This window comes from Scardinius erythrophthalmus (genome assembly GCF_964197995.2).
Source record: "Scardinius erythrophthalmus genome assembly, chromosome: 15".
Taxonomy (NCBI): Eukaryota; Metazoa; Chordata; class Actinopteri; order Cypriniformes; family Leuciscidae; genus Scardinius; species Scardinius erythrophthalmus.
In genome coordinates, this window is record NC_138235.1 from 40829308 (window position 1) to 40846232 (window position 16925).

Below are 16925 nucleotides of genomic sequence, written 5' to 3' on the forward strand. Positions count from 1 at the left end.
CACACAGGACTTTAAAAAGACGCGAGTTGAGGGCCTTGCCTTTGATTGAGTTGACTATTTTAACTGCCTTGTCTAAAACAGTTTTAAGGCAACTTGGCATCTTTTTCACTGCAAGCTGTTCTCTGTGAATGCAGCAATGAGTTGACACAGAGGATGGAGCAACATTACGCACACACGTTACCAGGCCCTTGTGTTTGGCTGTCATCGCAGTTGCACCATCAGTGCAAACTCCAACACAACATTTCCAGTCAATTTTATTATGCACAATGAAGGCATTTAGTGCATCAAAGATCGCTTCTCCTGTGGTGTTCGTTGGAAGGGATTTACAGAAGAGAAAATCCTCGTGGACTGCGCCCGCATGGATGTATCTCACAAAACACAGAAGATTTGCCTCGTTACCAATGTTCGTGGACTCGTCCAGCTGAAGAGAAAAGAAGGGACTCTGATGTAATCGTGTGATCAGCTGCTCTTGGACAGTTTCGGACATTGAAGTTATGCGTCGCTGGACAGTGTCATTGGACAGAGGTACTTTGTGCATGTCATCACTAGCTTTCCAATTGAATGGGGTTTTCCCGTTTTTGCAATGAGTAGAGACACTCTGTATGATGCATCAGTAGCCTTTGCATTTTCACCGGGCATAAAAAACTGTGAGGTGTTTTTACTCATGTGTCGCTCAAGCTCATCACATTTTCTCTCAAAAAATGACACTGGTTTATCTGTACAATCTTTGTGCTTAGACTCAAAGTGACGCTTGAGTTTCGATGGTTTCATTGCTTCATTAGCCAATATTTCATAACACAAAATGGTTCTATTCATATCTTTCAAATAGGTCTGTCTCAGTTAAAATTGGTAATTACTCATCACCTTCAGTTCCATTATCATGCGGACTCCCACAAGGCTCCATACTGAGTCCTATTCTATTTTCCTTATATATGTTACCTTTGGGTTCTATTTTCAGGAAATATGAGATCACATATCACTGTTATGCCGACGACACTCAAATGTATGTCCCACTACATCCTCTTGATAAGTCTTGTTCCAATCTTGTAAAGTGTCTCGATGAGGTAAAGTGCTGGATGGCTAAGAATTTTCTCCACTTAAATGAGAGCAAAACTGATGTTGTTGTTTTTGGCCCTTTTGGTTTTTCACCACTTATCTCTACTTATTTGGGACCACTATCCAGAAATGTTCACCCATGTGCAAAAAATCTGGGTGTATTTTTCGACTCTGAATTAAATTTTACAAAACAAGTGAGTGCTGTGGTGAAAAGTAGTTTCTACTACTTAAGATTAATAGCGAAAATGAAACCTATGCTCTCATGGAGGGATTTGGAGACGATCATCCATGCTTTTATATTATCTAGATTGGACTATTGTAACGTGATATATTTGGGACTCTCTCAGTCATTGCTGAACCGATTGCAGCTGGTTCAAAATGCCGCTGCCAGACTATTGACCAATACGAGGAAGAGTGATAGAATCACCCCAATTCTAACATCCCTTCAATGGCTACCTATCAAATTTCGGATCGATTTCAAGACTTTAATATTCATTTTAAAAATTTTAAATGATCTCGCACCCTCTTATCTATCTGATCTTATTATTTTGCACCAGCCAGTAAAGAATCTGAGATCGGCAGATAAATTATTGCTCCGGGTACCGCGGTCCCGACTCAAACGGAAAGGTGATCGAGCCTTTTCGATAGCCGGTCCTAGGTTATGGAATTCCTTACCTCTTGCCATCCGCTCCATCCCCACGTTGCATTCTTTTAAAACGGCTTTAAAGAAGCACTTTAATAGTTTGGCATTTAACTCCGACCTAGGAGAGACCTAAATATATTAATTTTATGTTGTTGTGTTTTGTATTCTCTTTGTTTGGTTTTATTGATGGAATTGTACAGCACTTTGGGCTGCACTTGAGGCAGTAGAAATGTGCTATATAAAAAACTAAACTAAACTAAACAAAACACAGTGAGGTCTAGGATCCTCAAGATCCCCAGTCCAGAAAAATCCAAACTTCATGTACTCATTGTGATAATTTCCCTTAACTTTCTCACATGGTTTTCCACGGTGCGCTAGCTCCGTGGTATGCGGGAGTGTGGTGGCCAGTGGCCGTGACTCGGTATCTTCGGTTCCGGCTTCAGTGGGCCTTTGTGGTGCTGTAGTTTTGCTGCATTCAGTGGACGTTTGATCTTTTCTTTTGACTCCTCTTTGGTTTAGCCACCGATCCATTTTTACGTTATTAAACCAGAATGGCAAGAACTGTTTCGCAAGTACATTAAAAATCTACTTAAATAAGTGACGATTTTATAAACACTTGCCTAGTTTAGGTCATCTTTTCGCTGACCACTAGGGGGCGATGGCGGACCACTAGTGGTCCGCGGACCACACTTTAAGAATTACTGCTCTAATGTTATTGGTAGACTGCTCGTCTGGCCACATCTATACAAAACACCATCACAAGTGATACAACTATATTATTTTAATTTGACTAGGAATTAGGCTCAAAAGAAACAGTATGCTGTTGGGAGGGTGTTTTTATATTACAGGGATGGATTATGACGATGATGTGCCCTGGGCACGGATGTCTCAAAGGCCCCCTTCACCAAATTTTTCGACAACAGTATTGCACCTGTATGCCCCATTATACAGGATTAACAATGACAATAATACGCAGGGAGAGAATGCACACAATATTCTGTACTTTCACACCACAAATTGGTTTATCAACATACTGTACAACATACTGTACCACATACTCTATCAGAAAGCTTCTGACCTCTCCAAATCATATCACAGGAGAAAATTCCATGAATAATTTACATTTACATTTCTACATTTAGCTTCGTTCACCACAGGCATTTAGCTTATAACAAAAAAGTTGGTTTAACTTTACCTTAGCTGAGGGGGTATCTTTCTTGATTTCCTCAGAGAAAACGCTTCCACAACATCATCAAAATCCAGTTAAGATTGCATTCAATGGGCAATTTTGCTTCTTAGTTCGTTTTTTTACTCTTGCCATGAGAGAAAATGGACGTTCTCCTTCACAGTTGCTACTGGCAGGGTGAGGAAAAGCTTTACGGCAACATACACATTGGGGAAAACCGAAGGCAGTCCATAATCAATAATTGTTTTCAGAATTTTTCATGGTGATCTGTCCGGCTCCATTGAAACGAAAGATCTGAACTGAATCAGCTCATCAGTTAAGTCATCAGGGTAAGCAGCAGAAAGGTTATAAAGGTTATGTGTTGTACTTCATGCTTATAAGACTGACATACACCTGTCACACTTAAAGCACTCCTCTCAAAAGTGTTTAAACAGTTCTACCAGAAAGACTTGGGAGAATTATTTCAATAAACCATACATTTATTGACAGCTCAGCAAGCTGATAATATACAAAGTCATTTGGCGTAGGCCCCGTCCGTAGTGCATAATCCGAGGGTATCGGATCTGCAATTCCTGCCTGAAGACGAAGGCAGGGGCGCAGCCGACCCCCCCGGGAGGTATGGACAGGACCATCCTGGTGGTGGTGGGGAGGATGGGGGTAATCGTCGCTTCAGTATCTGCGAACTCAAACATGTGTAAGTACCGAGCTTTTATACAATGAGCCTACGAATATGACTGGATAGAAGTGAAGGCAATAGGTGACATAGTAATTGAGTCTTCCCGGCAGAACTTATGCTAAAGCTTTCATTTCTCGCTGATCTGATTCAAACTCACGCAATGATTCAAGCAGTCGCATTGCTGTTCAAAGGTCCATATCATTTTTTTGTAGACATAAACTTGTCACGTTGAATCGTTCGAGTATAGTATTCCAGAACTGCGCCATGAATGCAGTTTCCAGTTTGTCCATCTTTGGGCGCAGTCCCGATGCTTTGTTGTGTGTGTCCCTTTTTTCGTTCTCATCTGCAGCTATACTGTAGGCCTCTCTTATATTACTATAATTTTGCCAGAGAGCTTTGGCCGAATCAACCCTACAGCTCCACCAAGTATTAGGCAAATGCTTAAGTGTTAAGTTTGTCTTTTTGAGCACTTTTGTCCATCGGCGAGTAGAACAAAATGAATACAACGACTGTAGCAGACTAAAGTACTGTTCGCAGTTTTAAAATGTGGGTGGGACAGGTGGGGTGGGGGGTAACACAATGCTTAATCATAAAACAGATGTACAATAACATTACGATGTCCAGCAATCGATTTAAATAGTACATTGATTGGGTTTAAGTGGTCGTAAGGCTATTATAAGTGTGTATTTAAGTGGTCCAGGGGTAGAACCAGAGGTTCTGCGTTCTAATCCGCACTCATATAGTTTTTTTTTTTTTTTTTTTCATCAAAACCGATTATGTTTTTCAGTGGTTGTATATCAGGCAGGGACACTTTGTGTGCATTATGTTTTCTAATTTCACCGAAACGAATAGAGTCTCTCGCGCGCATCCAGTGAAGACACAAGACAGAAACAAACATAGTATCCGCGCCACTAATCGCAGCGGCAACGCGCACTTTAATCAGTTGATTTAAATAAAACACACATTTCAGGGCTAGATCGGCTCTTATTTAAAAAACAAATGAAATGAATGCTCTGCTAGTTAACTGGAGATGTTTCATTTATTTGTATTGGTACATTCGTGCCGTAAGAAAAGTGGTGGGGACAATATCGACCTTAGAAAATAGTGGTGGGGACATGTCCTACCTGTACCAAGCGCAAATTACGCCTATGACTGTTCGACATCTGGACTGCTGTGTATACTGTTTACACCTGCTAAATTCAATGAGTGAGCAGCACAAGGTATGAAATGGATCAATGGATTTATCTGTTTTATGTGAGCCTGCAGTCCATTGTATCTGCCCGACATATTACTTGCATTATCGTACTCGTACTTATTGGCCTCTACAGTGTAATATGTCCAAGCCAAGGTTGTTAACCATTTTAATGACGTAATCACACAAACTCTCACCTGTGTGACATGAAATGGGTTCAAAAGCTATGAATCGTTCTAGTACATTCCCTTTCTCATTGACGAATCTAAAGATGAATGTTAACTGGTCTGTGTGGGACAAATCTGCTGTTGAATCAGCGATGACTGAAAAATATTTGGCATCCTTTAATTCATTCGCGATTACTTGTTTAGTTTTTTTTTCTCCTAAGACATCAATAAACTCCTCACATATAGTTGATGACAAATAAGATACAATTCCCCTTCCTTTTTGGCCGCGTGTTTTAATATGCTCCGATAGAAAGGGGTCAAAATGAGATATCAGCTCTAAAATTCCTAGATAGTTCCCTCTCTCCTGCAATTTGTTTGACCAGAGCTGAGTCCATCGCCTGAGAGTTTTTAGATCTATGCAATAAGGCTAGCATTCAGGACATATGATCTGGGCTCCTCTCTGGGTGCTTCCAGTCACTGAATCCATCTGTAAAGGCGTGTCTTTTGGACGAGAAAAGTTTGCAAGAATAGCAGAACACCTGTCCCGTTGATTGAGAATATAAAAGCCACTCTCATGACACAATCTTGCCGTTTGGTAAGTGAGGGTGTAATAAATCATTGGTAAGGGAGCGAGTCTTGCCACCCAGACCGCTATACCTTACGGAAGAAGTATATTTTGAGCTTCGGTTATGGAAAGCAGCAGCCCCTCTGTTAATAAGAATACTTCTCACCGAATCCCTTTTTATATCTCCCCACAATGCTAGGTCGTTGTTTGTCTCCCAAAACAGGTGGTCATCATCTGTCTTACTCTTAGTGTGAGCATCCTGACATTGTGATGGTGACGGTGGCTGTAGCGTGTCACGATCACACACACGGAAAGGTAAGATCCAAAAGCAGTGTTTTATTAAAGGGTAATCTGTACTCACAACCAGTCCAGGCAGAGGTCAATAATCCAAAAGGCAATCCAAAAACATAAAAGATAAACACAAGAAACAGGCTTGAACTAACAACTGAAGTGTGGGGACAATATACAAGGACTCCGTGACAAACACTGAAACAGACAGGGGATATATACACAAGTGCTAACAAGGTGACGAGAAACAGCTGTAAGGCAATGAACAATCAGTGACAGACAGGATCATGGGAATTGTAGTGAGAATGCAGACACCGTGAAAACTGAGGACCTCTAGTGTTTAACCCAGGGAACCACCAGACACTGTGACATAACCCCCCCTCTACGGAGCAGCTACCAGACGCTCCACGACAGAAAACAAAACTCGACAAAAGTCCAGGAGGGAGGTGGAACTGTGGGGGATTAGGGGGAGGGACGGAGGGCCAGGACCATGGGAGGGAATGGACACAGGGGATGACAGTTCATCAGGCGGCCTGGGCGGAGACGACCCTTCAGGCGACCAGGGCGAAGACAACCCATCAGGCGGCCATGGCGAAGACATCCCTCGGGCGGCCTGGGCGGAGACGACCCCTCGGGCGGCCAGGGCGGAGACTCTCCCTCGGGCGGCCAGGGCGGAGACGACCCCTCGGGCGGCCAGGGCGGAGACGACCCCTCGGGCGGCCAGGGCGGAGACGACCCCTCGGGCGGCCAGGGCGTAGACGACCCCTCGGGCGGCCAGGCGGAGACGACCCCTCGGCCGGCCAGGGCGGAGACGCCCCCTCGGGCGGCCAGGACACAGACGACCCCTCGGACGGCCAGGGCGGAGACGACCCCTCGGGCGGCCAGGGTGGAGACGACCCATCGGGCGGCCACGGCGGAGACGACCCATCGGGCGGCCACGGCGGAGACGACCCATCGGGCGGCCACGGCGGAGACGACCCATCGGGCGGCCAGGGCGAAGACAACCCATCGGGCGGCCACGGCGAAGACATCCCTCGGGCGGCCTGGGCGGAGACGACCCCTCGGGCGGCCAGGGCGGAGACTCTCCCTCGGGCGGCCAGGGCGGAGACGACCCCTCGGGCGGCCAGGGCGGAGACGACCCCTCGGGCGGCCAGGGCGGAGACGACCCATCGGGCGGCCTGGGCGGAGACGACCCCTCGGGCGGCCAGGGCACAGGAACAGACACCGGCTCAGGAACAGACACCACCGGCTCGGAGGCGGCCATCTTGTCTGAAGACACAGGTTCGGCGTCGGTCATCTTCTCCAAAGGCACAGGCTCGGCAGACATGACGTGAACAGGCTCTGCGGCGGCCATCTTGTCGGAACACACAGGCTCGGCAGGCGTGACGTGAACAGGCTCGGCGGCGGCCATCTTGTCCGAAGACACAGGCTCGGCAGGCGTGATATGAACAGGTTTGGCGGCGGCCATCTTGTCGGAAGACACAGGCTCGGCAGACGTGACGTGAACACTCTCGGCGACGGCCATCTTGTCCGAAGACCCAGGCTCGGCAGGTGTGACATGAACAGGCTCGGCGGCGGCCATCTTGTCCGAAGACACAGGCTCGGCAGATGTGCTGTGCTTCCTCCACGCATGCATTACCGCCACTGCATAAAAGAGGAAGATCGCTCTCTTGGCCGTGGCAGGACTGATGGTGGGCGGCTCTGAGACGATCCCAGGGATGACAGCGGGCTGCTCGGAGGGGGGGGCCTCCGGGATGACAGCGGGCCGTTTGGGGACGACCTCCAGGGAGACAGCGGGCAGTTCGGGGACGACCTCCAGGGAGACAGCGGGCCGTTCGGGGACGACCTCCAGGGAGACAGCGGCCCGTTCGGGGGACGACCTACAGGGAGACAGCAGGCTGTTCGGGGACGTCAGGAGTGCAGGAAGCTCTCCCTCTCCTTCTCCTCTGCCGCCTCTGATAGCGACAGGCAGGCTCTGGACTGGATGGGATCGGCGGCGGATGGAAGTCTGGGCTGGATCTCACCACCTCAGGTTCCATGAAGGATCGAGGTGGAGAGTGATACCTGGACTCCCCTCTAGTACCTCCTCTCCTATGACCTCTGCGGGTCCCAGAAAATTTTGCCAGCCGGGTTCCCTCGAATGACTCTCTGGGATGATCTGAAGGGGGTGTGGAAGCTTTCTTCAAATCAGCTTCCTCAGTCAATCGGGCCCACAGTGCAAAACACTCAAAGATGTTCATACGAGGAGGAATCTCTTTAGGTTGAGAATTCCCCCTCTGCTGTTTCCTCCCCTTCTCAGTGGCTGGAGATTTTGGAGACCACATACCACTGTATCTCTGCATGACGGAGTCCTTCTGTCACAATCACACACATGGAAAGGTAAGATCCAAAAGCAGTGTTTTATTAAAGGGTAATCCGTACTCACAACCAGTTCAGGCAGAGGTCAATAATCCAAAAGGCAATCCAAAAACATAAAAGATAAACACAAGAAACAGGCTTGAACTAACAACTGAAGTGTGGGGACAATATACAAGGACTCCGTGACAAACACTGAAACAGACAGGGAATATATACACAAGTGCTAACAAGGTGACGAGAAAAATCTGTAAGGCAATGAACAATCAGTGACAGACAGGATCATGGGAATTGTAGTGAGAATGCATAGACACCGTGAAAACTGAGGACCTCTAGTGTTTAACCCAGGGAACCACCAGACACTGTGACATAGCGGCGCCGGCTGGTTGTAGAAATCACAGGCCGGCCAGTATCACTGCTATCACGGTTAGTTGTGCTAGCGCCATCTTCACTTGAAGCAGCAGAAACGTTGTTAGCATCAGCAATGTTTGCATTTTTAAAAAAACTGGAGATTGTTGGTAGCTTTTGTAGCAATTGAGCTTCTCTTGCTTCTTTGTCCTTTTTTTGCTCTCTTTTCATTGATCCACTTGGTTGTGGTTTTAAACACATTTTTGTTTTGTTTTTCAAGTGACCGTCTTCTATGCGTGAATTTATATTGCGCAATGATTTTCACTCGCCTCTATATGTCCCTCTCAACAGCGCAGCAATACATTAAAATTATTTATTTGATGTATTTACCAGTTAATACTTTGCAACTGCAAAAAAACAATCACATTATTCCACAATATTCAACACAATTTTACTGAAAATAAAATAAAAATAATTATTTGAAAAGAATGTACACAGTACATTTGACAGGGCCCCCTGCTGGCCCAGTGCCCTGGGCAAGTGCCCAGTAGGCCCGTGTGTTAATCCGTGCCTTACCCAGGCGGGTAATCCATCGACCAGAAGTTGAAGCCGGCCGCGTGCTGCCATCTTGTAGCAGAACTTCACCTGCTGTTAGCATTCCATTGACTCCCATTCATTTTGGCGTCACTTTGACAGCGAATAACTTTACATCTGAGGCGTTTAAAGACTCCATTTGTCCATTATTTATTTCTAAAAAACACGACAATGTATAAAGGGCTCCATTACCTTCTATGTTATATTATGGCCCCATAGAAACAGTTTTTGTAAAAATAGGCTAACGATTGCGTCATAACCACTCGACTCTCTGTCGCACACTAGAGAAATTACCGTACAGACAGGAGGAGAAGCTCGCATTAACTTAATTTGAGGTACTGGCGTTACATTTTAAAATAAATACTATACAAAATAATTCATCAGAATACTTACTCCTGCTCACTCACGCCAAAGAACTCTTTGCTGAAGCTCGCCGTCTCTGCAAGATTAACATTGGCAGTCTGCACGCACAGCTACTAGAATATTTACATCTGTCAGACAGGTTGCTCACGTCATCAAGCTTAGTTTGAGTCTGCGCGTCAGGAGCGTAAGTGCTAAAAAATCGCTAAAAATGGGCTTCACTTGTCTCAATTGAGTTCCAATGAGATGGCTCTGTCCACTTCTTATACTGTCTATGGCCTTACCACAAAACTACAAAACCTCTCAGCCCCGGGGCCTAACATTAGGTTAAGGCGGCTCTGTATATATACACACACATTACAGCCTAAACACAAATAGCAAGAGTATTACATCTAGCATTCAAGTCAAGTCACCTTTATTTATATAGCGCTTTTTATAATACAGATTATTTCAAGGCAGCTTTACAGAGATACCAGGAAAATAACGCAAAAAAGTTTGCTTCTCCTGTACAGCAGATCTAGAAGAAAATAGTGTCATAGTCCAGCTTAACCCTCTGGAGTCTGAGCGGTTTTCTGGGCCCTGGAGGTGTTCAGACATGCTCTGACATTTGTGCTTTTTTTCAGTTATTTATAAACATGTTAATGGCAAAGGTGTAAATTCACTCTATATAGCACAAACAGGGCTACCAAAATATGTGATCACCATGCATGTATATTTTTGATTTTTTAAGAGAATAATGTTTATGCGTGGTTATTGAAAAAAATAAAAAATGAAAGTTGCTGAAATAAGACCACAAAACTCATAATAAATATGTGTCAATAAGACTTTTGACTAATGGATGTTGTCGCTTCGAGTTCTGGCTTCAAAATTATGTGAAAATAGTCTTGCTTTATCGTTCACATAAAACAATACATTGATTTAAATTGATGTAAAACAGGTTTTGCTTGGAAAGTCAATATGCGAGGGGGGCGTGAACGAGGAGGGGTTTACACCTTAGAATACAATGTCCCACCCACTCTGCATAATGAGCCATTCATTCAGGTGTGACACTGACTGAGCCACAATGCAAGGACAAAAGATATATTTAGAAGAAGACTTATATTGACCATTTAAGATTTTGCTTACATCTATCTTGTAAATATGTTTTGCTATTTTATTAAAAAGGTTACAATTACAACAATAATTACAATTTCAACAATATTTCAAGTGTACTCTTTCTTTGTAAAAAAAAATGATTATATTTTATATATATAGAAATTGCTAAACAAAAGCTTATTTGATGTGGCAGTATATTCTACAGTAAAAACTGTACCCAAATCTAGTCAACAAAATGTTGTCTTTCATATTTCACCTGACTGTAACGTTGTTTTTATGAAATATTAGGGCATATAAACGTTAATTTGCAGTTTAATACGTTGCTTATACAAATAGCCTACATTTTATTTCAACATATTTCAGTCGATTTTTACTCATCTCAGTATAGCAATACAGTTTGCTAAAACATCATCATTCATTCACACACGCTATTTAACCCTCTGAGGTCTGAGCTGTTTTCTGGGCCCTGGAGGAGTTCTGACATGCTCTGACATTTCTGGTTATTTCTGTTACTTGTGACATTTTCATGGCTAAAGTCTAATTACACTGTATTCAGCACAAACTCTGCTACAATAATATATCAACAGCATGTATGTAAAAGTTTGTAGTTTTGAGATAATGACATTTATGCGTGGTTTGTGAAAATACAAAAAAAAATTCTCACTGAAATAAGGCCATGAAACCCCTACTGATTATTTCTTCACAAGACTTTTGAAAATTGTATGACATAGCTTTGAATATTTGCTCTAAAACTATGTGAAAATCACCCTGACTGCTCATTCAGAGAAGACAATATATTGATTTAAAATTTTTACGACGTGTTTTGTGTGAATAAGCCTTATGCGAGAGCTCATTAATATGTAAGCTTTTCTCACCTGAGAAAGACAAAGAACCTCCCCTAACGGCCCTATTAGGAGCTTATCAGGCCCCTGTCATTCTGAGCAACCTTGCACAATACTGTAAATGAGGAGATTTAAAAAAGAATGGCTTTTAGATTGTTTGGATTTATTTACACAACATAATCCAAATAGACACAACAAATGGCAAAAAAGCACTTATTGAAAGACAGAGACCTTTGTGCCATTCCTAAAAACATTGTACATACCTTTCATTTCGTGTTTGATTTTCACTTTACCATGTTCATGTTCCAGAGACTCATGTGAATGTTGAAGTCAGCAGGAGTGGCATCTGGGCCCTGAAAAAAAAGTGAACATACTGATATCAAGAGAACGGCCTGCACGATTTTGGAAATAAATATTAGATTTTTCTGGTTAAAATTGCTTTTTAAAATTCACAAAATACACACACACACACAAATGTTTCCAACAATATAATGAACACCAGGTTTGTTGTGCCTTGTAGGCATAGGCTATGCGCAGTGCTGGGTAAAATAATAATAACAATAGATAGCAGTATAAATCTTCCAAAATATTTCAGTAACAACCAAGCTAGAGAAAAATAAATTGATTATCATGTTACTTCTGTAAGGGTGGAATTCCTGCAGTGGTTCAGGCTGCAAGAACTGCCGAACGACTAAAGAAACGTTATTGGCAAGATGGTAGAAAACTGCACATTTCTTGTCCATTACCACCCACTGCCACTTATACCAACGACGGAAATAAGTGCAGTTACAATAGCTTAATATTTGTGGGAGAGCATTGCTATAGATAGTGACGATATTGTATTGCAATATGTAGCACTTTAAAGTCAATATCAAATCAAAACGAGTTAGTACATTAGTTGCAATTGAAAAGGTTTAATGACAAATTATGGTTATGGTTACACTTAAAATAGTTACAAAATATATGTATGAGATGATGATAACTTATATTATTAATTGTACCCAGCATATATGAAAAATGTTACCTGAGAGAGAGATAGAGAGAGAGAAAGAGAGAAAGAGATAGAGATAGAAAGGGGAGCCCCCAAGAAAGGGACCCAGAGAAGAAGAGAGCCAGAGCATCAAAGAGCCAGAGCAACAGTTACAATCTTCTTTTATCCTTTCCTTGACCATGTGACTAAAACCCAACTGTGAGACATTCAAACTGACCAATCAGATAATTACACTTCCACCACTGTACTAAAGGTGTGACAATTCATCGACCCCCCAAAGTACAAACATTTGGCCTGCAAGCCTAGATCACTATCAGCCCCTCTGTGCCTTAGCAACTCCAAATGGTCATTGTGTTAGAAAGAGGGGGTAGAAAAACAGTCAAGCAAATATCTTTGTCCATTTAAAATATCTTGGATTATTTTCAATCCTACAATTCAAATGTTTCCATTCGTTATGATGATATGAAATGAGATAATAGTAAAAACATGAAGCCGTTTGGTGTGTTTTGCTTTTCAAATTTTCAAATGATACATTCAAACGCGATCGCGCTGCAAAATCTGATACATTCAAACGCGATCGCGCTCAAATATAAAACATTATGGTTACCATACATATCTACGTCTGACCAGATATCCACAAACACAGTAGGCCTAACAGTAAACACGGGTCTAAATATTATAATATTCCCCATATATCTAGCAACAGTTCAACTGCAATGTGACATTTATGCAACAATAACAAACATGTAAGAATTTCTTACCTTAAATCTTTCTTGTCTTCAAATCGCGTTCTTCTTCTTCTGAGGTAGCCTAAATCCAATGTAAGCTCAGGCGCGTCTTTCAAACTCGACGAAAAGTGAAGTGTTTTGGTGTTTTGTTGTTGAGGTAACGAGCGCGTTCGCGTTCCATGTGGAGATTTGCATGTGAATATCTTTTGCGCGAGTGGGCGTGGCCAAATTAACTGTAATGAGCACGCGTTTGAGAAGCTGGACATCTTGTTGGTTTTATACAAATTACTTAAACAGAAAATATTTGTTTTCGTTTTGAACCCGATCATTTAAAAGTACACACTTAAATGTTTATAAAGGTGTATGGCTCATAAATGTGTGACAAGTATTCGCTGAGTTTTGTTTCAGTTTATAGACGTGCTCAAGAAAAAAAAGTTCACCGCGATGAAGAGGCAGAACGCACACCCTGTTTATTTTCTTTATTTTACAAAAGCACAATGTTTTGATTTGATTGTAAGTGGACACATACAAAAGTAGAAATATCACAGATTCTTTTTTTATATTTCTTTTTTCTGTATGACCATAAATGACGGAGTAATTTAAGTTTATAGTGCTACAATGTGGAGAAAATCCAGCAAAACGCGCCCGCGCGTTTGCCGACCTCAGAGGGTTAAATTTAAACTGTCTTTTTGCGAGCTGTGGTAAACAGCGCGCATCTCTGCCGTTCATTCATTCACAAACAGAAACCCGATTCACGTGAGAAGGAAAAAAACTTACTACAGTATTCCTCAGCTCAGTCGGATCCTTGCTCCTCGAAATACCCGCACTTCTGAGGTACATTTTCCATTATTATTATTCCTCACAGCGCTGCGAGACGGTGTAAACAAGTAATGATCAGAATAAACTTGTATTTTCTCGAGCTGATATGGGGGCGTTCACAGGTTTGCGTGGATTGCCTCAATCATTTGCGTTTGAATAGCGCGCGCTCTCCGTGGGCGTGTCACATTACATTTGAATGAGCTGTAAGGAGCTCGACTGGAATCGCTCTCTTTTAATACAGATTTCACAAGATGAGAATATTTGTTTTTTATATAAATTACTTCATTTAAAAGAAGAGAATTCAAGCTTCATGCCTGTGTGTCTGTATGCCTGTTTGACTGAGTATTCGCTGAGTTATTGTTCATTTTCGGACACGTTTCAGAATGGACTTCACTGGCAGAGAGAAGGCAGAACTCACTTCGTGTTTATTTTTCTTTATTTGGCAAAAAGCACAACACTTTGTTTTTATTGTGAGTATACACAAAAATAATACACATTTAACAGAATCGATTGATGTATGAAACTCCTATGGAAAATAAAAGTCAACAGAGTATTTATGAGTTTCTTTTACACTGATAAAAAAAAGCGAGCTGGTATCGCCGGCGATACCGCCGACCTCAGGGGGTTAAGTAAGTTCAGTGATGGTTTATTTTTGTTGTAAATAAGTTATTAATTTAGTTCATTTATATATAGCCACTCTGGATAAAACAGTGATGTCATCGTCCAAATGTCATTCATCCACAAACTATTCATTGAGCTCTAGCAAAAGTGCTTGTTTTCCAGTTGATGGCAGCAATCTTCCACTAAACTATGGCATGTTTCATGTTTTCACCATGAATGAAACTGAGAAATGTCTTCTTTAATGTGAATTTTACATAAAACATTGCTATTTTAATAAACCTGTATATAATTTTGGCAAAAAAAAAAAAAAAAAAAAGCCATATATCCCCCCAAAACTGCACAAAGAGTAAAACATTAATTAAAAAAGTGATAGGCTTAAATGCGTCTAAAAAACTGACATGATTGTTACAAAATCAAAGTCTGCTGCCTCTGGAGAACTCAGAGCAACTGCTAGCATAAAGTTTAAGGTAAAAATAACTGCCATTAAATTATAGTATCTTAATACTATGCAATTAGATAAACTTTTCATTCATTGCATCAATTTACCTCTGTCTTTATCCCCTTTTATCCTCTTCTCTTCTTTTTGACACTGTATCTATCGCAGACTATAATGCTAATTTATAATGTGTCATGTAAATTTGGCCATCCGTCACAATCAGGAAACTTTCACCGTGTCTAGAGCCGGCGCGAGCTGGCAGGCCCGTTTCTACGGGGGAGCTTGAGTGTGTTAAGCGCCCTCAAACAAGAGCAATGCTGTCTACATTGGATGAGGTGAGAGGCGACGCTACACAACAACTGACCAACAACTGATTGCGCACGCTCTGTTTCTGACGCACTTCAAGCACTCGCTGGGCAGGGGAGATTGATGCGCCGGACCGGAGTCGGGGGACTTAGGAGTTTTTTTCTTTTTTGCTTTATTTGGTAGTATTTCTAATTAATGGTTTTAAAATAGTATTTTAAATTGTGCAGCTCTACTGTCTTATCTCTCTCTCAGCATATGAGCAGCGCAAGGGCTTTCAGTCTCACGGCTCTTCCACACGTCCACTTGAAATGGATATTACGACACTCTACACTCATATGCTGCGTTCATGTCATCTCGTAAAGATTGTCACATATAACAACAATCATTATCTACAAGTATAGCGATTATTATTCAATAAGAGATAATAAAGGACTAAATTTGAAAGTTTATTAACTAAAATTATACATTTATAACTATACAAATAATTACATACTGCATACAGCACAACACCATTCCCTGGTCAGATCTTTGAAATCAAGCCGTCGTGCTCAATCGTGTTTAATAGACAGCATGACCAGACCATTCAGTCTTTCCTGAGACAGTGTTCACTAAAACATTGACAGGATCATTGAATCAGTGATTTGAACTCGGTAAACCAAATCAGTTCTGTTCATGAATGAATCATCTAGACTGGTTTATTAACGGGTTTCTCCTATTCACGGCAATGAACCGACTCAAATGATTCATTCACGAATCAGACATCATTACAAATGTATATCTATGACTAGAACGACATCGTAAATGTTAATCGAATCCTCACAGAAATTGGCTCCAAGTCTTCAGAAAGCCTAAATATATACATCACTGGACTAGTTTTATTGTGACTTGGTGATTTTCCGTTTCTGCCCTGCGTCGTTTCTGAATAACCCGCGAACAAACACACACACACACACTATAATGAATACCTGTTCTTTATAGCATTCTTCCTATAAGATTATTTTACAAAGTAAATACCAAAATCATCCAGGAAATTATGGAGTTCTGCTGGACCCTTAGAATCGTCCCAGTCCTCCCCTGCTAAAACACACACACACACACACACACACACACACACACACACACTGTCACACTGTCACACACTCTCACACACGTTGGGTTTACATGTTTTATGGGGACTTTCCATAGAAATAATGATTTTTATACTCTACAAACTCTATAATCAATCCCCTAATCCTAACTGATGAATTTTCACAATGTGAACTAATGAGTATTTGTATATATTTCATATTGACAGGATTATGTTTTAAACTATGTGAAAAAACTAAGATTATGCTTTATTCAAAATCTAAGAAGTCTTTGGACAGTCTTCCAAGTATTTTTACTATACATGGTGAGCAGATCAAACAAGTCAAATTGTACAAATATTTGGGTATATTAATCAACGATCAGCTCTCTTTTAAGTTGCACATTGATAAACTGGTACAAAAGCTCAAATTAAAAATAGGATTTTATTTTAGAAATAAAGCCTGTTTTTCTTGGAAAACCAGGAGGAGATTGGTTGCTGCCACCTTTCTCACTGCACTTGATTACGGTGATTTGCTTTATAGAAATGCGCCTGATCGAAGTTTGTCTTTGTTGGATACTGTCTACCATAATG

At 41.9% G+C, this 16925-nt stretch overlaps 1 protein-coding gene across 2 annotated transcripts in view; it reads left to right on the forward strand.

Annotated features, from left to right (window-relative positions):
- The window catches only part of LOC308703321 (NLR family CARD domain-containing protein 3-like), a 316889-nt gene that overhangs the window by 279402 nt on the left and 20562 nt on the right, over positions 1-16925 (forward strand). The gene's annotated exons all lie outside the window — the stretch shown is intronic.